The sequence below is a fragment of the Schistocerca cancellata genome, chromosome 3, assembly GCF_023864275.1.
Source record: "Schistocerca cancellata isolate TAMUIC-IGC-003103 chromosome 3, iqSchCanc2.1, whole genome shotgun sequence".
NCBI classification, from domain to species: Eukaryota; Metazoa; Arthropoda; class Insecta; order Orthoptera; family Acrididae; genus Schistocerca; species Schistocerca cancellata.
In genome coordinates this window covers 159692841-159717467 of record NC_064628.1, presented here as the reverse complement: position 1 = coordinate 159717467, position 24627 = coordinate 159692841, and positions in this window count along the sequence as shown.

The following is a 24627-nucleotide window of genomic DNA, read 5'->3' as shown; positions in this document are numbered from 1 at the left end:
AGGAAGACTTGATGCGAAGGCGCCGGAGCTGAGGAAGAGAGACGGGAGAGTTTAAAGGCGAGCGAGAAGGATGATTATCCCCCCCACCCCTCCCGCCCGCCCCAAGCTGTCCGCTCGTTGTTTAATGAGAAGATGCCGCCGGCACGATTCGCCAATCGCTGGATAGCTCCCTAAATACCGGAAGAAGGCAATCTGCAGCAGAGCTAATCACGTTCTCGGCACTCGAAGTGTGCCCCAGTAGCCGCGTCCAGTTACGGTAACCACTCCAGTAAGACGGCGGCATTTCTTTCACGTTTGACCGGTTGAACTGCACTGTGATATAAGTCATACTGAGTTCACACAATGTCACAGGGCCCTCTTTGAGTCTACTACGTGCTTCACAGCAAGCGCCGGGGCACATCTACTGCCTCTCACAACGCACAAAACTATTTACATTTGTGACGAGATGGCGATTTACAGCTGTCGAATAATTGTGAAACTTCATTGTAGATGACCAGCAGTTGTTTATTTTTATGCATAAAACATAAAATAATAAACAGCTGATGGTCATCTACAATGAAGTTCCATAAAACCATTGTGAGGCGTGGACAAAGAGGTGCATTGGCCTACGTCCCTGGAAGCCCTGTGCGTTGCACTTGGAACATACCCCATTGACATAGCCATTAGACACAGAGCAGCCGCACACTGGCTCAAAAGGGGCAGACAAAGTACATGACGTAACAGGAGATCATATTACAGAAAACCACCAATTAAATCTTTGGAATGTTGAGACGGAATAGGAAACATCTGACGAGAACATTCGGGTCTTCTCCTTTCTGAACATCTGGGAACGGTCAAGATTCAGGCACGCTGATCCAAGTCGCGGTATGGTACGCTTACTGCGGACCATGACCCTAACCCTACGCACCTGCACCGCTTTGGCTTTAGCCGAGATGATACTTGTGAATGTGGGGAACATGGGTCCCCCCGAACACGTAACGCTAAATGCGGCACACTCGCACATGACATATAAATCGAAGACACATGGGAGTTTTAAGAGAAGATAAATGAAGCGGCGCCGGGTGGCCGCGCGGCTCCCCCCGTCGGAAGTTCGAGTCCACCCTCGGGTTTGGGTGTGTGTATTGCCCACGGCGTAAGTTAGTTTAAGTTAGATTACGTGGTGTGTAAACTTAGGGACCGACGACCTACGCAGTTCGATCCCATAAGATAAAAAAAAGATAAATGGAACAAGCTTCGTCGTTGTATGTTAGTTTAAGTTAGATTACGTGGTGTGTAAACCAATGGCACATAAATACAGTTTTTGTTATATAAAAGACAAGAAAATAATAGCACTGCGAGAATAAAAACCAACGTTGCAGCGGGCTTCCTCTCGGTGTACCATTGGTACAAGTGAAGATCATCAACCGTAACCGAAACGTCTATTTTTATTCATTGACACTCATAGTACGGCGTGGAAACATATGCAAAAAACTTTTATGTTATCTTTACTGTCTTTCCACGTAGAATATTATAAAGAGCTTACTCAAACGTTCACACGAACATTATTAGCGCCGTAGGGGCCATATTGCACAGTAAAAGTTGTAGTGATACCTCAGTAACGTTAACTGTGTCCAAGATGGAACTTCAGTTTTGCCCCCATCCACGGACGCGAATTTGTATCCTTCCGTATAGTAAATGAAGCTTTCAACTTCCATACTTCGCCTGATGCACCTATATTTAGTGTAGAACCCATTTTGCTTTAAAAAATATTACTGTTTGGTAGCAGATATCACAAACTGCTTGAATGGTCCCAGCATAGAATCAGCAGCCAGCTAAATACAAAATTCGAGAGAACATTCCAAGAAGCCTAGCCGTGACGCAGTACCTCATAGCCGCCATGACAATTTAGGGGTAACTGGCAAATCGTTCGACCGAACAGGAGAAATGAACTTACTGTTTACTGATCGTACTTGGCGCTGTCTAAGTTTATTTTGTAGTTCAGTGAAAAAAATCGCTCGAAAGTCGTAATCACAAGCAGCACTAAAAACCCCGAGTATGGCGTACCCGTGAAACACGGACACGGTTTTGTATGCAATAACGCGTTTTAGTAATCTATGCGCTTTAATATTGAATTCGCTGAGATTCAGAAAGAGAGAAATGGGTAAGAAGAGTCATCGTTGTCGAAATATGTTGACATAATAAATCATTGTAATGGGGAGATAAATTCGGAAATATCGTCGAATTGAACACATTCTTTTAATGAAGAAATTCTCTCCCATACTACGGCTTTGTCGAAAACAGGTAATGAGACCGTAGCTGTGTGAAAATGCCTGGAAATTCCTGCACAAAATTGAAATTGCAGTGACGGTTAAATAATCCATTTATCAAAAAATATATTAATTATAATACATATTAATGGATGATAGGAGTTTTATCAAGAATCCGCCAGGCTGCTCTTCCACATTCAGCCGAGCATAAATGAAAACAAGACTGTATCGCATGAAGAACTGTTAAACTATCATATTGAGCAACAGAGAACCGAAACAATCGAAATGTGATGCTATAAGGGGATGCCGAAAGTTAGATGGACTGATAAGAAAAGGAATGGGGACCGTTCTCCACAAAATTGGTGAAGAAAGGAACATGGGCAATATGCTGACAATAACAAGGGTCAGGATCACAGAATAAGCCTTAGGACATTAGGAATAACTACCATGGTACTACAGGGCAGAAAACGGTAGGGGAAGATAGAGACTAGAATATATCCAACAAATAACTGAGGTCTTACGGTGCAAATACTATCCTGAATGAAGCGGCTGAGACAGGAGATGAATTCGTGGCGAGCAGCTTGAAACCAGTCGGAAGACTGGAGACAAAAGAAACTGGAGCAAAAGTAGTGTATCAACAAATGATTCATTTGCCCTTATTTGCATCACCACTCTTATTCTGCTGAAACGGTATGATCAAATAGCCAGAAAGTGATTTCTTCTTGCTCTTACTTTTAACCAACGCTCGTATTCTGCTAAAACCGATGATCGAATAGACAGAACAAGATTTCCTCTTTTTCACCATCTTCTTAAACAATAAAACGAAATATGTAATTCGAGAGACTAAAAAAGACAGATAAATATTAACAATGACTCGCACTGGAGCATTGCAGCTGACAGAGGCCAAACCACAGTGTAAGCAGTAATACGTGGACAATCTTTTTCCGTAAAATTGTGAAAGCCATCAAAATTCTTAATCAAGCAATAGATCCGCAACTCAAATCCGCGATTATATTAATGCCAACAAGCACCTCATTGAGAAAATCGATGCCTCTTGTGCGCTAACAATACAGTACTGCCTCGTCACACGTATGTTTTTGCTTAGATATGTTAAGCGCGTAAAACATTAAACAATAGTTTACCTGTTACTGTCAGAGTACAATACATTCGAGATGTTAATGAAGTTATAGACCTTAGTAACTTCGTAAAAGTAGCATTAGAGTATTTCGCTTATGTTTCAGATCATTCGTAAACTACACTGTTGGTAAAGTGCAGAGTTAACGGGAAAAATTGCCACGCGCGAGAAACACTCGCGCACCGCGGGTTTCACACAAAGTTAATGATGATATAAAAATTTCATCAGTTCCGGGAATCGAGTATCTCGATGATTTCTGCCAGTTACCGACACTGATACTGGCAAGACATCGGTCTCACGGATTCCAAGACTTTGGAGAAGGTTCTAATTTCAGGTTTGAAGTCCCATAACAATCAACAAAAGTAATATTTTTTGCGTTTGATACACTCATAAATTAACAATTTTCAGATTTCTTTCCTTTACTTGCACTTTGAAACATTTATTCCTGCCAAATTTCATGATTCTAGACCAACAGGAGTACACTATAGGTTTTGATGGGTGACTTTGCGAGTATCGAAATAAGCGACATAAATTGTGGTATTTTTTATGGCATTGACTTAGAAGCACACATATTTTGCACCATCAAGGGACCACAAGCCTTAATATGTGATACAAATTTCAACTTCATATGACTACCCGATCCTGAGAAAAATTGATCTTAACAGACAGACACACAAGAGACAGGTAACAAATGACAATTTTTTTCCATCTCATATCACTACAAATTAAAGATTTTTGGATTTTTTCCTTCCATTATAGTGTGAAATCTAGCTTACTGGCAAATTACATGGTTCTAGGTGAATAGGAAGTACCCCATAGTTTTTGATGACTGAGTTTTCAAGTATTAAAATATGTGACATAAATGGCCATATCTTTTGATCGCATCGACTTAAATGCTTTAATTTCTTACATCGCCAATGGGCCGTAGACCTTAATATGTGATACAAATTTCATAAATTTCAACTTGGTACGTTTACTTCCTGAGCAAAAGAGTTTTGGACAGACTGACTGACAGGCAGGCAGACAGATGGACAACAGAAATACCCCTTTTTTATCTTTATTGTTATTTCACTCCCCAAAATGGGGTGGGGTGGTAGCGGCACAATACGCCACTCTTCAGCCAAGAGAGTTATGGAAAAAATCATAGTCAAATGAGAAAAGAACACAGAACATAGAATGGTATAAAGTGATGAATAAACAAGAACAAAAATAGATGAGTATAAACGGTAGATTTAAAAACAACACAGACGAGAGCCACACACACACGCTGAGAATGAACACTGTGTCGACACGAAAACAAAGAAACACCACAGTGGTAACACAGATGAACGATGCTGGCGACACTGGTGGTGCTGGTGGAACGTAGCACTGCACACGGAACTGGAGTGACACTGACACCACAACGAAAACGTTAAAAATCACTGCACCGAAGGGGACCTACCACCGGGTGAAGGGAGGAGAAGAGATCCCATACGGGTTCCGTTTTTATCGATTGAGTTAGGGAAGTATCAAAACGGACGCAGACATTGAAGTCGAGAGTGTTATAGTGCCGTAAAGCTGACTAGTGGAGCAATTTCATGTCGCAGGCCGAGGGCGTCCGTTACCGAACCGACGCAAGCAGGTAATACTGCATTCCAGCGTTGGTTTTCCCACATCCGCGCGCCGGCGGCGGTACCACCGCAGCTTCCGCGCGCAGTCGCTAGGTGGCGGGGCCAGCGGGACGGAAGCCAGAGGAGTGACTTCCGAGGCGGCTGCGGCCTCGGCGCCACTTCCGCCCCGCTGCTACGGTCAGTCGTTTCGAAACCCTCCGCCAGCTGCCTGGCTGACATTTGAGCGCTGAGTGAGTGGCTAACCTTGGGCCGGACGCGTGTGGAAATGTCATAAGCCGCCGCATTCAAATACACGTGCCGATCAATTTAACCCACTGGCAAAACGGACAATATTCCGGCCTAGAAAAAATTCCACAGAGCGGAATTTTCTAATCGAAATATAGTTCAAATTAACGATAGTGATGTGTAAGATTACACGAGGAGAAAAAAATCTTTTAAGAGGTGGAAGTACTGTTTCTCGGAGATGACATTTAACGATGGTGACACGCTAGGACAAGAGGACGTTCAATATTTAACCCGCGATCAAAAGTTAGCAAATTATCTGTTTCATTCATCTAACAGGGGCAAATATTTCTTAATTTTCTCAATATTTCGGATCCAGGACTAGAGCCATGTGTAGCTGTATTAAGTGCAACAGATGCTACGTGTGATATTAATATATGCGAGAGTTTGTTGTAGTAATTATTCTAATTCTAATAAACCAGAAGTTTATTTGCCGCGCGGAGTAGCCGAGCGGTTTGAGGCGCTACGTCACGAATAGCGCGGCCTCTCCCGTCGGAGGTTCGAGTCCTCCCTCGGTCATGGGCGTGTGTGTTGTTCCTTGCATAATTTAGTTTAAGTAGTGTGTAAGTCTAGGGACCGATGACCTCAGCAGTTTGATCCCTTAGGAATTCCCACACATCTGAACATTTGAAGTTTATTTGAATTTTCAAATTTATTTACGTTAATCAGACTAACTCCTCCATCTTATGTTTTTTTTCTAAAGTAATAAACAATAAATATTTTGTCATTAATGTTAGTATGGATTATTAACTCGGTACGATGTCTATGAGGAGTCACAGTTGTATGTTTGGGTTAGTTTTATAAAAGTAAGGTAAGTCACGCTGCCGAACGACGAAGCACCTCCTACCGATTTCTTATCTTATTCTCTTCAGGTCATATGGCGTTGCCAGTCCATGCATGAGTAACTGTATCTGTGATTTAATTTTTTATTCTCATATCTACGGATAGGAAATGGCCGTTAATATCCTACAGAGGTCTTTTATTACTCGATCCACATCAGAACGCCTCTAAGACACTGACAGATTGTACCGATGACAATCGACCGAGCGACGATTCGGCTGAGCTCAGTATTCAGGACTCGTTACTTTCGCATCCAATACTTAACTGACGAACTAAGACATTTTTACCACCAAATTTATAACGAGTTGGACCACATTTGGAACGCGTTACAGCTGCGATTCTGCGAAGAAAGGCTTCGACAAGTCCCGACTAGATATTCGTAGGTATGTTGCATGTCTACACACAGGTACGTAGCCGGCCGGTGTGACTGAGCGGTTCTAGGCGCTACAGTCTGGAGCCGAGCGACCGCTCCGATCGCAGGTTCGAATCCTGCCTCGAGCATGGATGTATGTGATGTCTTTAGGTTAATTAGGTTTAATTAGTTCTAAGTTGTAGGCGACGGTGACCTCAGAAGTTAAGTCGCATAGTGATCAGAGCCATTTGAAGTAAGAGCCATTTTGAACAGCTACGTAACTCTCCTAAATTACAGGAGCTGTGATTTGTGAACGTGAACATGGCGCCTTCCATCGAATTCAAATCAGGCGAATTTGGGGGCGAAGCCGTGAACATGTGTTCATTCACGCTACTCAAACCACGATAGCACGACTATGGCTTAATGTCAAGGACACTCATCCTGCTGAAAGACCAAGGGTGGAGGGTTGCAAGCGGTTTGTAGTGCACGAATGTCATAGTGCCTTACTACCACAGGTCCCATGGAAGATCAGGCGAGTCTCGCCCACACCATAATAGTACCTTAAACGGCCTGCGTCCACGGCGCGGTGCATGTTCCGAGCATCCATTAGCCTGGACGATGGGGTGTCCAGACACGACGAATCGACTTGCAGCAGCAATTCTTTCGACCAGGTGCCGTTGATCCGCGATCCAATCTCGATATCTTGTTGCCTCTGCAATGGTGATTGACAATATCACTGGGTTACTGTAGGAACACGCTGGGTTTGGCTGCTGCAGACCCCCAAATTAAAGACTGTGCCCTGAACTGCGTGATCCGAAAATCTTGCCTGCATCAGCCTAGTACTCTGTCATTAGATCTGCGACAGATCGCTGCCTGTCCTGTCTTACAGAATGAGCAAGCCTCTGACTTCCAGGCTCTGCTAGGAAATGTGGAAATCCAATAACTTGTGGCCTACTCGTAGTTTCACATTCCGCCAAACATGTTTCAGACGTCGTCATGATTGGAGTACGTGGCAAGCCAACAACGTTAGCCGTTTCCAAGATGATCGTTACTAGATGCCGGCCATAACAAATCTCCGCACTCTTAAAGTTGCTGATGTCAGTGATTTCCCCCATTTACGCTTGAACGATTACCCATTCTTCTCTGCTCCGCTTATATACACTACTGGCCATTAAAATTGCTGCACCACGAAGAAATGCAGATGATAAACGGGTACTCAATGGACAAATATAGTATACTAGAACTGACATATGATTATATTTTCATGCAATTTGGGTGCATAGCTCCTGAGAAATTATTACCCAGAACAACCACCTCTGGCCGTAATAACGGGCCTGATACGCCTGGGCATTGAGTCAAACAGAGCTTGGATGGTGTGTACAGGTACAGCTGCCCATGCAGCTTCAACACGATACCACAGTTCGTCAAGAGTAGTGACTGGCGTATTCTGACGAGCCAGTTGCTCGGCCACCATTGACCAGACGTTTTCAGTTGGTGAGAGACCTGGAGAATGTGCTGGCCAGGGCAGCAGTCGAACATTTTTTGTATCCAGAAAGGCCCGTACAGGACCTGCAACATGCCGTCGTGCATTATCCTGCTGAAATGTAGGGTTTCACAGGGATCGAATGAAGGATAGAGCCACGGGACGTAACACATCTGGAATGTAACGTCCACTGTTCAAAGTGCCGCCAATCTGAACAAGAGGTGACCGAGACGTGTAGCCGAAGGCACCCCATACCGTCAGGCCGTGTGATACGCCAGTATGACGATGACGAATACACACTTCCAATGTGCGTTCACCGCGATGTCGCCAAACACGGATGCGAACGTCGTGGTGCTGTAAACAGAACCTGGATTCATCCGAAAAAAAGACGTTTTGCCATTCGTGCACCCAGGTTCGTCGTTGGGTACACCATCGCAGGCGCTCCTGTCGGTGATGCAGCGTCAAGGGTAACCGCAGCCATGGTCTCCGAGCTGATAGTCCATGCTGCTGCGAACGTCGTCGAACTGTTCGTGCAGATGGTTGTTGTCTAGCAAACGTCCCCCTCTGTTGACTCAGGGATCGAGACGTGGCTGCACGATCCGTTACAGCCATGCGGATAAGATGCCTGTCATCTCGACTGCTAGTGATACGAGGCCGATGGGATCCAGCACGCCATTCCGTATTACCCTCCTGAACCCACCGATTTCATATTCTGCTAACAGTCATTGGATCTCGACCAACGCGAGGAGCAATGTTGCGATACGATAAACCGCAATCGCGTTAGGCTTCAGTCCGACCTTTATCAAAGTCAGAAACGTAATGGTACGCATTCCGCCTCCTTACACGAGGCATCACAACAACGTTTCACCAGGCAATGCCGATCAACTGCTGTTTGTGTATGAGAATTCGGTTGGAAACTTTCCTCATGTCAGCACGTTATAGGTGTCGCTACTGTCGCCAACCTTGTGTGAATGCTCTGAAACGCTAATCATTTGCATATCACAGCATCTTCTTCCTGTCGGTTAAATTTCGAGTCTGTAGCACGTCATCTTCGTGGTATAGCAATTTTAATGGACAGCAGTGTACTTGCTTTACCGCGTCGCGTGCCCGCAACTTCTCCAGGCGGCATTCAATTTCGCAGTGGACAGTGGACATAATGTCTTAGCTTATCAGTGTATGCTCTTTAGGACTGGGTGCTCGATAGCGAGGGACCATTCACATACCACATTTTACAGTTCTCAACGTGCTGATCAGTTTTATGCCTGATCTACTAATTAGTAATGCCCATATCCGTTTCGATTTTAGTCGTACCAGTAATGTCTCGACCTATATCTGCCACCTGGTGTACCGGGGTGCTGTCACGCAGCATTCCGCAGTGCTGCCGTCAGGTCGCGTGGCTGCGGTGCGGACGGCCCCAGTGCGTGTGGGGGTCGTCCTGGCGGCGCCTCGGCGCTCGTGTTTACGTTGTTCGGGCGTAAGGAGAGCGGGCAGCCGGAGGTCGGCCTGTCAGCGACCGGCGACCTCATCCCAAGCCGAGAGGTCGCCTAGCGGCCGGGAGCTCTCTGCTAGGCATCAGCTGCTCACGTCTCACTGACAGCTGCCGTAAACGAGCAGGTCGCGACGACACATTTGCTTCTGTGGCTTCCCATATTCATTCGCCTGCAAGGTCTTCGGCTAGTGTGGCTGTAGAAGTCTGCACTTTATGCAGGGTGATTCAACATGCTGTTGTTGGTCCTGTTATTCCGAATCTTTCGCTATCTCAGGACTGCTATCAAGGCCTTAAGCTCCTGTTCCAATGTTCCGAATTCTCTGGTAGCTCCTTCAGTTTGTTTAAAACCTCCTGAAATTTAGAAATTTGTGGTAAGGTCTTATGGGACCAAACTGCTGAGGTCATCAGCCCACAAGCTTACTCGCTACTTAATCTAACTTAAACTAACTTACGCTACGGACGACACACACACACACACACACACACACACACACACACACACACACACACACACACACACACACACACACGCCCGAGGGAGGACTCGAATCCCCGACAGGTTCCATGATGTTTTGGTGGGGGGAGGGGGGGGCGCATTATGTGGGGCTCACGTACGCCGCCGGTGTTCATGGAAGGCGCCGTAATGGCTATACGATAAGTGAATACCACCTTCTGACCGATAGTGGAACCATGTCGGCAGCTTATTGGCGAGGCATTCATCTTCATGGACGACAATTGGCGCTCCCACCGTGCACATCTTATTAATGTCTTTCTTCAGGATAACGAAATCGCTCGACTAGAGTGGCCAGCACGTTGTCCAGACATGAACCCTATCGAACATACCTGGGATAGTTTGAAAAGGGCTCTTTATGGACAACGTGACCCATCAAACGCTCTGAGTCACCTACGCCGATGTGCGGATGGTCCCGGCGGAGGTTCGAGTCCTCACTCGGGCACGTTTGTGTGTGTGTTTGTCCTTAGTACAATTTAGGTTAAGTAGTGTGTAAGCTTAGGGACTGATGACCTTGGCAGTTACGTCCCATAAGATTTCACATACATTTGAACATTTTTTTTTTTTAACCAACGCCGAATCGCCGTTGAGGAGTGGGACAATCTGGACCAACAGTGTTTTAATGAACTTGTGGATAGTATGCAACGACGAATACAGGCATGCATCAATGCTAGAGGACGTGCTACTGGGTATTAGAGGCACCGGTGTGTACACCAACCTGGACCACCACCTCTGAAAGTCTCGCTGTATGGTGGTACAACATGCAATGTGAGTTTTCATGAGCAGTAAAAAGGGCGAAAATGATGTTTATTTTGATCTCTATTCCAATTTTCTGAAGCAAGGTGATGCAAAACTATTTTTGTGTGTGTTTTACAAAATATTATAGTTTTTGATATCTAAAATTGGAATTTTGCATTGCAGTAACTAGTTTATTATTGCCATGTCTCCGCAATATCCTTTCTTTCAGGAGTGCTGGTTCTGCAAGGTTCGCAGGAGAGCTTCTGTAAAGTTTGGAAGGTAGGACACGAGGTACTGGCAGAAGTAAAGCTGTGAGGACGGGGAGTGAGTCGTGCTTGGGTATCTCAGTTGGTAGAGCACTTGCCCGCTATAGGCAAAGGTCCCGAGTTCGAGTCTCGGTCCGGCACACAGTTTATTATTGGTTGTAAAGAATTTTATCTTTAAATATGTCGCTAATGAATATGACTTGTAATTTTTAATTACATCTGAGAGTTTAGTGTGCAAAGTCTGTCAATTTTCAGCTAAGTTTGCCTGTGAGTTTGAATCTAAATGATTGTCTCTCTCGCATAACAAATTGGATTAATCAAACACTTCTTATTAAATAGTACTAGTGAACCTGGACCAGCATATTAAGGACTATACAAGTGAACCTGGACCAGCATATTAAGGAATATTCAGGTGAACCTAGTATTTCTAATTTAGTCGCAATCGCCGATCTTCAATATTTAATCGCTCTGACCGACATATAATTGTAGGAGCACAATCCTTTATTAAACAGAAAAGATATACAAAGCAATTAGATGTGAAATTCATTCGCAAAAATAATATTTAGTGATCCATCATTCCTCACCGTAATTCAGGAAAACTATAAAAATAATTTTCTTTGCCTTCACCGCAAATTGTTACAATGACATCCCTGATTTAAATGTGCCAGCAGTCGTCTTCAGATAATAAAAATGTCATTATTCTCAATAAATTGTCAGATGTACAATCAAGTATGAGTTGTAATGAATCAGTACTTGATTGTTCAGAACGTGTCTAGTGACACGCGATAACAATTTTTAATGATACTGGGATGGTTGCTAGCACAATAGATACAGGTCATATCACTGTATAAATCTGCGATCAAAACAGTTAAAAAGTTTGGCCTTGAAAATTGAGATCTATTTGCCATATACACATACTTGACCATGTCAAGTCTTATACGTATCATAAGAAATCCAGATTCATCCGTCAGTCATATGTGTCACATTAGTTCCTCTACGAGCATATATCGCTTGTAAAATCTAAACAAATGTAATCGTTTGAAATCACACTTTCTCTACTTCTTTACTCCACCTATACACACCTTTTTCACTAACTGTCAGGCCTAATCGTTGAAATCCTCATTTTCATACATTCATTGTCCAGATAATCTCACGTCAAACCCTGTTTCTTCCCTTTCCATTCTCCTTCAACTGCCCATTTCTCTAATTTTAAACTGAAATTACTCTCTCTCGCTTTAGCACTCGTGCAACAACAGAATATAAACAACACTCATATACATGTACAATGCGTATGATAATGCAGATATCCAATTCCCACTTAAGATTGAGAATCAAAGGTGTAAAAAAGAAAAAAAACTTATCACCTGTTGTACGAACATTGTCTCAAGGCTCAGCGTGTTGTCGACGTAGCCCGCTGCCGTTAGCCGCTTGTAGAACAAGATGGTGGTGCGCCTTTCCCAGCTTGCCTCTGTAAGTTGAGACCTGAAGGCCGGCCTACTCAGGTGGCGTGCATAAAAAAAGGAGAGATACTACCGTAACGGAATGCAAAAGCAAGCAAAAGAAATGCCATTCTCAAACAATTTTTGTGTTCTGTATTACTTCTCACTTTCTCAAGTGATGACTCCAAGGTTGTTAGAAACGGAGTTACTGAACTATTTCTCTAGGGTCTTCAGAACCATCCAGAGGCGCTGATGAAGAAACACATCCATCGTTCCTAACAAGCAGTTTTTAAATCATCACTACCATCGTGGTTCAGACTTATTGGCCTATTCCACCTCGGAACTGTTCACTTCACCTTTTTAAAGAATGTCAAACTTTTCGTATTCTTGTCTCAGTGAAGTGCAAAGCCGGCCGGTGTGGCCGAGCGGTTCTAGGCGCTTCAGTCTGGAACCGCGCGACCGCTACGGTCGCAGGTTCGAATCCTGCCTCGGGCATGGATGTGTGTGATGTCCTTAGGTTAGTTAGGTTTAAGTAGTTCTAAGTTCTAGGGGACTGATGACCTCAGATGTTAAGTCCCATAGTGCTCAGAGCCATTTTGAAGTGCAAGGGAATCTTAATGACTCTGTTGTCCATACGAAGAAGCCAGTTTCAAAAATGGTTCAAATGGCTCTGAGCACTATGGGACTCAACTACTGCGGTCATAAGTCCCCTAGAACTTAGAACTACTTAAACCTAACTAACCCAAGGACATCACACACATCCATGCCCGTGGCAGGATTCGAACCTGCGACCGTAGCGATCGTGCGGTTCCAGACTGTAGCACCTTTAACCGCTCGGCCACTCCGGCTGGCCAGAAGCCAGTTTATTCTGTATGTCTTTATGAAGTCTGTAACTGACTCCACATTCAATTTCTGTCTAATACGAATATTCGACATCATCTAGGAAGCAGTATCACGCTATACAACGAAGAAATTTCATTTCAGACGATTCCGTTTGTCCAACTTACGCATACGGTAATGGATGCGCTGTAGTGCTGTACAGTTTTAGCGAGATTTCCTTTCGAACGCTATGTTTAAATGTGCCACAAAAGCTTCCTTTTCTTTTTTTTTTTTTCAGCATCTTCTGATTTTGTATACTTAAGATAATACCGCAAATATTTATATTCACATATTTTTTCGAGTATTTGTTCAAATGGCTCTGAGCACTATGGGACTTAACATCTGTGGTCATCAGTCCCCTAGAACTTAGAACTACCTAAACCTAACTAACCTAAGGACATCACACACATCCAAGCCTGAGGCAGGATTCGAACCTGCGACCGTAGCAGTCGTGCGGCTCCGGACTGAGCGCCTAGAACCGCTAGACCACCGCGGCCGGCCGAGTATTTGTCCAATTGGTTCTAATCCTTTACATGCTGTCGAGGGAAACTAGCATACCATACGTAGTAGCAACCTTTCCAAATCACTATATTTCTGTAGAATTGCCTATTACGACGTAGTCGTAAGGAAATAGTTAATAACAGAAGTATTGTTTACAATTTTAAGCCATTTTTATGACCATCTTGATGTAAATATTACAAGTGTGGGTGAAAGTGGACACCGATGTCCAACTCCTTGTGCGCCGTGCTAGCACGTCACTGGGTACCGATATCAGAAAGACTTGCAGCGATTGCGCTGTGGGGCTCCTTGCCTGTGGCTGAGAGGGAAGTGCAGCAGAAATGGCTGGTTCGGGCTCTCAAATAGACTCCACATTGAATTCCTGCTTGATAATAAAATTCAACGTTATCTAGACGGCAACATCATGCTACTTAGCAGGAAAAATGGAAATGACCGTATGGCATTGCTGGCCGGGAGACCCCATTCAGGAGAGCTCGGCCGCCGTATTTCAAGTCCTTTTTAGGTGACGCCACATCGGCGACTTGCGAGTCAGTGATCATGAAAATGTTGATGAGGGACACACAACACCCAATCACCTCCCTGGAATCGAACCCGGGCCCCCTGCGTGGAAGGCGGTAACGCTGCCGCTACGCTGCGGGTAGCAGAGAAACTTCGTTTCAGACGATTCAGTTTGTCTCTTTCGGTCAGAAGCTAACGTCGAACTTACTCATCCATACAATAATGGAAGAGCCTCCGAACGAGGAAGGGAACAAGTGCCCCGCTACAGTGCCTTGGGCGGCATCCAGCTTGCGTATTGGAGTTGGGGCTGCAACCGTGAGCGATGAGGGCAGTGCTGAATCGTGCCTGCCGGGTGCAGCCTGTCGCTTTATCTGCCACTTCTCGGTGGCGTGCGCGCTGTACGGCGCCCGTACAGATGTGGCGTAACCGGCACTGCCTGTGACTACTTTGGTGTCGTGCACCAAATACGACGCCCGGATGGATGCTGCACGTTCACTGTCGGCTTGCCACTTTCTCGCTGATGTGTGTGCGTGTGGTATGGCGCCCAGATACATGCAACACTTGTCAAGACCCTGTCGGTGTGAATGATAAACTGACAGAATAAGATTATCTTGGTGTTAACCTGATTCTACAACAGATACATCATATTTGGGACCTCATGTTGTTTTGTCGCCCATTGTGATTCGTATAGTGTTGTGGTTTCTTTTTTCTGGTCTCCTTGAGATCACGTTTGTCTGCTTCATTGTGTTAGTGTTGCTTGCCGCACCTGAGCTAGTGTTTGTTTATATCCATGTGGGTTATGTGCCGCAAAGAACATGCATATTTTACTGAGAGGTTAAATTGTGAAGCTTCCCGCATTCCAATACCGTTAAATACTTATTGCGTTGGTAGAGCTGAGGTTATCTGTTAGCAGGTTCCAAACATGACGTTACTGGTCTCGGGTTGCCACTCTTCGATTCTGTGAGGTATGGGGTGCCATTTGCGTCAAGGCTGTATGAAGGCTTCGGCGGGTGTTAAGCTAATTGATGTACATGTCCTGTGCATTTTCTTTTTGTGTTGGACATTTATTTATTGTCCGCTTGTAAATAAGTAACCATTTGGTTTTATAAAGATGCCAGCTACTCAGAGGTTAGTCTAACTGATATACATGAGTTATGTATGTTTTCATTCTGTAAAGTTTTTCGTGGACATTTATTTTAAAGAATTTGGTGATCACCTTTCATGAATAACAGGCTGAAAGTATCATTGTTTGCTTGGTTGCAGTAACTGTAAATTTAACATTTCTCATTACAGTCTTCGTTTTTGTGATGATCATTTCCTTTCTGTTTTGCATCTGGTGTTAATCGTTGTGCCTTAATAGTACGCATTTCTTTGTTACTTTTTACATATACTGTGTATGATACATTACAGCTACATATATATTGTCGTCAGTTTAGGGCCAAATATTCGTTTTCTATTCTTCAAGCTGTGTTTTTAACGTTTCTTATCTTACGGCCAAATGTGGTGAAGTTTACTTTGAGATCAAACTGTTATGGCCAGCCAAGCTGAAGTCGCGTTTATTTTTATGAGTATAGCTTAGATTTGGTCATTTATTAAGAAGTTATGAATAGAAATTTGTCCATTATTAGATTTTACTTTTTTTTTTTTTTTTTGTCTCTGATTTTTTGTAGATATCTGATGATGGATACATTCGGAAGCGCATCATATTAGCAATACATTAATTCCTTGCATGATGTTTGACTTTTACCATTGCGTTTTTACATTTAATGTACGTACAGTGGTGATGTAGGAGAGTAAGGAAAACGAAACCGGTCAGGTTCCTTAATTTCTAAGGTTTTGAGTTCGGCACGACATGCCTCATTTTGCTGTGTATATGATGGGGTATTTTTTTAAATAAGATCCGTTCGTTACACGAAACTTATTTTTTTCTGTATTTCCTCCTGAGTATTCAAAACCGTTGTTATAAAATGAATTTAGTGAGTAGACAATAGTCCATTGGGGGATCTCAGGCGGAGAGGAGTAACAAATAAGCTTGCAGCAAATCCTGTAATTAGTACAGACCTACGCGTTAAGTAGCTGCGCTTCCCCGCAGTCGAAAACCGCGCATGTGCTGAAGGTCCCACTTGAAACGGCGCGGACCTGGGCGGTAATTCCCATCAGGCAGCTGGCGCGCGCCCCGTGCAACAGGCGGGGCCCGCTGGCCCACAGCGGTGTTGAGCTGCGAGCACGTAATGCACTCGCGAAATACGCCGGAACAAAACGAGGCTGCATTGTGCTGACTCGGCACGCGTTCCGCATTCAACGGGCTGGAAAAGCGCCCACATGCCGTTTTCCCGCAGCGCTCCCCATCCAACGCCCCTCCCCACCCCCATTCCCACCAACCACTCGCTTCTTTCGCACAGCGCAGAGCTTAGGATTTCCACATCCTTTTGTGTTTTAAACAAAATATTCCGGACTTTCGTATCGCATTATCCGCAATGCGCAGCTGTTATTGTGCTGTTTTTTTTTTTTAACCTGTAAGGGATGGTCGAGTTATTTAGAATGCGATCACCCCGTCTGCCACGCTGTTGAAGCGACCACAATAAAAGTTTTGTTTGCATAATTTTCTCTTTACGATACAATATAATGATGCGGTAAATTTTTAGTAATACAGCGAGTTTCAAAAAGACCAATCTTCTGTCTGAGAGGAAGATAGAAATTTGGGTGAAATTTAATTCAGGAATAACATTACAAGGTTATGCGAACATATTCGCGCTCTTTTCAACAAGCAACTCACAGTCACACCCACAAGTTCCCCTAATCGTAGCTCGCTCACACCCTCTAGCCCATCCCTGTAAGTCGCTCATACCACCCACTGCCGCTAGTCCATTCTCACTCACTCATTCAGCCTAACTTATTGTCATTATCTTTTTGTCTCTCTTGTCCCATAGCCACAGTCTCTTTCGTTCTGTCTACTGCTACTCTCTTCTCTCACTGTCACTGTCTCCTTCTTGTTCTTTCTTAACGCTATTATCTCACTCATTCCTTCCCACACCTATTGCTCTTCTCACTACCTCTATCTGTCTCTTCCTCCTTGTCATCGTCATACAATCTCTCTCTTATTATCACCGTCAACTACAACAAGGGATTTTCAGAATCCTTCTGATGATAACGGAGACACTTCACACAATTTTTCTCCGAACTATACTATGTGATCAAAAGTATCCGGACACCCCCAGAAACATACGTTTCTCATATTAGGTGCATTGTGATGCCACCTACTGCCAGGTATTCCATATGAGCGACCTCACTAGTCACTAGACATAGTGAGAGAGCAGAATCGGGCGCTCCGCGGAACTCACTGACTTCGAAAGTGGTCAGGTGATGGGGTGTCGCTTGTTTCATACGTCTGTACGCAAGATTTCCACACTCCTAAACATCCCTAGGCCATTGTTTCCGACATGATAGTAAAGTGGAAAAGTGAAGGGACACGTACAGCACAAAAGCGTACAGGCCGACCTCGTCTGTTGACTGACAGAGACCGCCGAAAGTTGAAGAAGGTCGTAATGTATAATAGGCAAACATCTATCCAGACGATCACACAGGAAATCCAAACTGCATCAGGGTCCACTGCAAGTACTATGACAGTTAGGCGGGAGGTGAGAAGAACTCGGATTTCATGATAGAGTGGCTGCTCATAATCCACACATCATGCCGGTAAATGCCAAACGACGCCTCGCTTGGTGTAAAGAGCGTAAACATTGGAGGACTGAACAGTGGAAAAAACGTTGTGTTGAGTGACGAGTGACGATCCGATGGCAGGGTGTGGGAATAGCGAACGCCCGACGAACGTCATCTACCAGCATGTGTAGTGCCAACAGTAAAATTCGTAGGCGGTGGTGGTATAGTGTGGTCGTGTTTTTCATGTTTTTCATGGAGGGGGCTTTGCGTTCCACTGTCACAACACAGGCGTACATTGATGTTTTAAGCACCTTCTTGCTTCCCACTGTTTAAGAGCAATTCGGGGATGGCGATTGCATCTTTCAACACGATCGAGCACCTATTCATAATGTATGGCCTGTGGAGGAGTGGTTACACGACGGTAACATCCCTGTAATGGACTGGCCTGCACAGAGTCCTATCCTGAATCCTACAGAACACCTTTACAATGTTTTGGAACGCCGACTTCGTGCTAGGCCTCACCGACTGACATCGATACCTCTCCTCAGTGCAGCAGTCCGTGAAGAATGGGCTGCCATTCGCCAAGAAACCTCCGAGCACCTGACTGAACGTATGCCTGCGATAGTGGAAGCTGTCATCAAGGCTAAGGGTGGGCCAACACCATATTGAATTCCAGCATTACTGGTGGAGGGCGCCACGAACTTTAAGTCATTTTCAGACGGATACTTTTGATTCCATAGTGTATGTCACTTTATAAACTTCGTCTTCGCCTCACACAGGATTTTATGTGGGTACTTTACATGTGTAAATAGGATAATTTTGAACCTCTGCATCTCGGAAACGGATGAAGATATCAAGAAAATTTTGAAGAACTTTCCAGTTCGGAATATTAGGAAAATTCATCTTGGTTTCCGCAGGTTAGTTGTGGTACCAAACAACCAAGCTTTTTGGGTGTTTTTCGATAACGCGTAAATATATTTTGAAAACGGGAAGATGGAATTCTAGATAAATGCATAGAGAATATACCGTTAAAATTTGAGCAAATTGCTGCAGTTATTTTAGATATCCTCTGACGACGTCGAGAAAATGGTGAAAACGGTTTTATCGGGTTTCCACAGGAACCGTTCATGAACTACATAAGCCAGTTAAGGCGCACCGTAGACTATATCCAATTCAAAAAGAATCAACAGAATGGCTCCGTTTGCTTACGCTAGAGGAAGCATGTAATATTAAAAAATCGACCGTATACTGTAGGGTAGTTACAGTAACACGGCCGGCGAGTGTGGCCGAACGGTTCTAGGCGCTTCAGTCTGGAACCGCGCAACCACTACGGTCGCAGGTTCGAATCCTGTCTCGGGCATGGATGTGTATGATGTCCTTAGGTTAGTTAGGTTGAAGTAGTTCTAAGTTCTAGGGGACTGATGACCTCAGATGTTAAGTCCCATAGTGCTCAGAGCCATTTGACCACCTTTTGGTGGGTATACAAATGGTCCCTATCCCAAGGGCTATGCAAAACACCTGCCATACCTTTCTATCACCAATAGAACTCAAGGTATGAGCCCTGGAAAAATCACTTTCTTTATGCGCGGCGTTTTGGAAAACACTGATAACGCACGCTGTCTCATCTGTACCGCTTACAGGCTTCTAAGGTTTGTACAGAGGATGTAGACAAGATTTTGGTTGGGAACCCATGTCCAGTAATGTACAGGTGCCGGCTCAGGTTTTCACCCTCTCCCGTATCGTCATCATCATCATCATCATCATCATCATCATCATCATCACACCACGCTGCATACATTGATTACAGTCACCTATCAGATACACTTGCACACACAGCTCACACTTGGCGAAGGAAAGGTGGCATTGTGAGCGAACACATAAATCTTTCGAAGTAGGCGATTGAAGCTACCCCTAGGGGTCTCCCAGCCAATGATGCCTTAAGTTTGGGCTTGAGCTTTTTTCCTGAAGATGAAAGCCAGTTAGACTCCCCAAATATTGTGTGAATTGGAAGATCCGTCTCCAAACCCGAAAAGAGTATGATAACTATACTATACTATAATATAATATAATATAATATAATATAATATAATATGTATTGGAAATGAAGTCCCATGCTTCTTGACAGAGCGTAGGGGAACGGTGCGAAAGACCCGCACCGCCGTGCTAGGCAAGGTCCTAGTAGAGGTGGTTTGCCGTTGCCTTCCTCCGACCGTAATGGGGATGAATGATGACGATGAAGACGATACAACACCACCCAGTCATCTCGGGGCAGGTGAAAAATCCCTGACCCCGCCGGGAATCAAACCCGGCACCCCGTGTTCAGGAGGCGAGAACGCTACCGCGAGACCGCGAGCTGCGGACAATGACGTCATTCTCGTTAGTAAAGTAAAATAAAATCATTGCACCTGAAGACGTCCTGAGATTTTATTTCAGCTGGTTCTCGCCATCCCACGCCGCTAGTAGCCGACGTTGATACTTTTCCAAAAGCTGTAATTCAGGTTGAAAATGACGACTAAGTATAGCTTGTACCGCAGATATTTCTTTCTACGAAGCATCTCACTTACATGAGAATGGCAGTAAGATTCATAATATGATTTACTGATATCTGCGGTAAACGAATATTTTCTTTCAGTCTTTCGCAATTGACACTCTTGTAGAACAGATTTAAAGAGAGGAATGTTTTATACACTGTATACAAATTTCATGCTACAATTTAAAATATCTCTGATTCCGGTCTCATAACTTCCGCTGTTCCCTGTTTCACCGTAGCGCAGCTTCTTGCCATTCTAAAAGCATTTTTCTCACTTCGCATGCTTTTGTCTTTTCACTTGCGCCGTTTCTGTTAAGACGACTCGCTTCTGTAGTCGTTTGCAACGGGAAATTGCGGGAAGTGAGAGTCCACAGAACAGACCGACAGCGTCTTTTGTTCCTGTAACGAAATGAAACGCCTTTTCTGGAGAAATGAAATTATCTCACCCTTCTTTACCAAGTTCTTGCTTCAGATGGAGTAAAACCTTTACATTTTCTCCAGAAATCTATTATTTATTTACTGCTGGCGTTTCAGTCTCTGAAGAGCTCGACAACATTTTTTTTTTTAAACACACTCAGCTATGCACGAATTTACAGTTCTAATGGCGATTAAGATTTGTTTTTGTGAGCTTATATTAGTATTTTATATTCACGTGTTTTTTCATCTTATATGAATGTGTAAGAACTTTCTCTCAGTAACACGCGAGAAACATAGCGATTAGAAGAGATTATGGTGCACACGGAAGTGCTAACGAAATCGCCATTCCAGTTCAAGTTTCAGGTTGCGGTTTATTACCGCAGTGCTATCAAAATTAAGGAATAAAATTCAAGCCATTATTCACAGCGAACTTACGGTGATAACACAGTTACCCCGTTGTCGCCTGTAATTTCGCTACCACCACAGACCAATATAAATACAATTTTTACAAACACTGTTGTCGGCTGGCATTTTTACATGTATCTTCGGAAGAAATTTCGTTGTAAAAAGAAGAGGTTACGTTATACCAGAATAATATAAAAATTTACGTCAGCTTTTTATCGTTTTACCTAATGAGTGCGTTTAGTGACCACTAAGTGAATAAACCATATATTAATACTGAGATGAGTTTTAGATTTCGTTAATAGTTACATATGAAGGTGCTTGTATTTTATACTTTATTATGAATAAAAATCAGACAAAAACAACGTAGGAGCAATGTGGCGTTCAGAGAAAGAAAAATGGCTTGGAAAAATTAGCAAATACATAGAAGATGACTTTAAATATGGGAAACAGGATGAAGGTTACTCCAAGATTAAATTGTTGCAGCACAGTCAGAGAACCAAGAGTAACATTGTGAGATAAGAAAATGGGAAGCTGCAGCTTGAGATAAAAGATATGACAGGCGGAAAGAGTATACACAAGACCTGTAAAGTGGTACTGAAATTGAAAATTTATATGAGTATATGCAAGACGAAAACCTAATTGATTGAAACAATAGAAGACCACCGACAGCGAAAGAACATGTCTTTCTTGCACTAAACAGGTTAAAATCAAATAAAGCAATGGATTTAGGTGACATCTCTTCAAAGCTCCTACATAACACTAATAAGATCAAAAGCAGATTATTTACTGTGACATCGAAATGCTATGAAGTAGGTATCACCACCAAACTTCACAAGAAGTTGAACTATTGCTTTTTCCCAGAGAACAAATGCAAAGGACTGCAAATTAGAGAACAGTAGCCCCTCCGTCACACGCATCAAAACTATTACTGTCTACAGTTACAGAGAGGAACAATTTCGCTTCAGATCAGGGAAAAGAACGTGGGAATCAATATTGGCACTAAGTCAAATTTTGGAAAGAAGACTAGAAGTAAACAGAAAAGCATATATAGCATTTAATGACCTAGAAAAGATATTTGATATGGTTGACTGAAAGTTATTATTTAAAGCAATGCGCAAACTACAACATAAGTGGAAGGAGAGCAGACTAATTTTGAGTATACAGTATACAAAAGTCACGGTACTGAACTGGTTATTAATGGTAGCAAGAAAGAAGCAAATATCAGTAGGGAAATAAGACTGGGATGATCTCTCTCACTTTTCGTATTTAGTTTGTTAATTGAGGAGACAATAACGACGACGAAAAGACGAGTGGAGTCAAAATCAATGGTATGCATGATCACTGCATAAGATTTTCCGATGATATTGCAATAGTGGCAGTCTCGGAAACGGAACTAAATAAAATGCTTAAGGTATTAAACATGAGATAACAAAACTAAAAAATAAGCAACAATAAGATAAAAATTATGATTATAGACAAGAAAAGAAGTGAACATAAGACTGACGTAAGAACAGGCAGTGAGGAACTCGAGAAAATAACCGACTTTCACTATCTCGGTAGCATTGTGGGGGAAAATAATAGATGTCTGAAGATTATTGAGACTAGGCTAGCGCAGGCCAAGAGCCGTAAGCGTCCAGACTAAGGAAAAAAAAAAGTTTGCAAAGACCTTTGAATGGAGAGTCCTGACATACGGATGTGGAATATAGACGTTAGCAAAGCAGGAGAAAGTTCGTCTCAAAGCTGCGGAAATATGGTACTGGACGAGAATTACAATAACTGTCTTGACTGGCAGAAAGACGAATGAGATGGTTCTACGATAAATGAGAGAGCAGAAAGAGCTAATGGAAGTTATAGGCCACTGCAAATGAAAACTCACTGTACACTTAATTAGATGATATTCTTTCAAAAACGTCTTCGAAGACAAGATCGTAGGGAAGGAAACGACAGGAGGGCCGAAAACATCCTATTTAAAAAAATATGGTGAGATGGAACGGAGATGAAGAGAACTGCTGAAGAGAGGAAGCTGTGGCTTTAGAAGCAAGGATTGGCCTTTTGAAAGAAAATTAGTTAGAGTGGTTATCTTTTTTATGAGTTTATGCGGTGTCTTGGTGTACCATGTATTTGAACATGATGTTAAGATCCTTGTAGTCATTTAATGCGAATGAATAATATCGACAGTGAAAAAATTAGTATGAGTCCATTATCATGCATACGGAATTTTGTGTAAACTAGGTTCCACTTTAGAAGCCTGTTTAAATATTCGACCTTCCTACTTCATAAAAGTTTGCCCTTTTTAAATATTCATTTCCATATTTACACTCGTAAGCTTCCTTTCGTCGCTTATTGTAAAAGATGCAACCAGTTCTTTTCAGTCCTAATTTTTTGCACGCTTCTGTAACAATACATCACAAACTGTTTCATTTTCTTCTTTTCCAAGTTTCCCATCGTCCATGATTCCTATTCAATACAACGCTGTGCTCCAGATGCACATTCTCAGAAATTTATTCTTCAAGGCCAATAATGTTAGCAGTTACAGAAGCTATGAAACGATCATAGCTTCTGCTACTACTAATAACTAGACACCAGTGCCTACAAGCTTTAATTTGTACGCTAAAGCACTGAAGATGATCATTATGTGACCGAAAATCGATTTTGCTGTTAATAAATCAGCAACATCACTGCCAATGCTGACCTTCTTTCTAATTTTATTTATCATATGGTCGCTGTGCACACAGTACTCTATGTAGTCACCAGTCAATAGACGGTTGTCGATATTAATATGACAGATGGTCACATGTTATACCAACTGCGAGCTAGTTTGCTATTTCTGTTATGTTGGTACATAATTTCGTAGCGTTTTTGTTTTGCATGTTGGTATTCCAGTTGCTGTGGTTTTATTTATCGATTGTAACTTTTTTATTTGTAGTTCACTGTTGCTATTTGAGTGTACTTACTGCCATTTGGAGATAGTGAATGGAGCTTTGGACGTTAGAAAATGGATTGCCAAGTGGAGAAATCAGAACGTTTCCGGCGTATTCTTTTGGTTGAGTTCAGTAGAGGATGTCAGCAGCGGAGGCAGTCGGAAACATTTGCGCCGTGTATTTGGATGATGCCATTGGACAGAGCACGATAAGAAAATGGTTTTCTCATTTTAAAGAGAAACGTTTTGACATTAGTGACTCTCCACTTCCTGGAAGATTTTCAGGTTTTAATCAAGATCGCTTAAAAACATCCATAATGACCCACGTTAGTATACGCGAAAAATGCAAAAACGTTAGTATACAAGAAAAAAGCCAAAAGTGATTAAGTCTTATCACTCCACCACTGC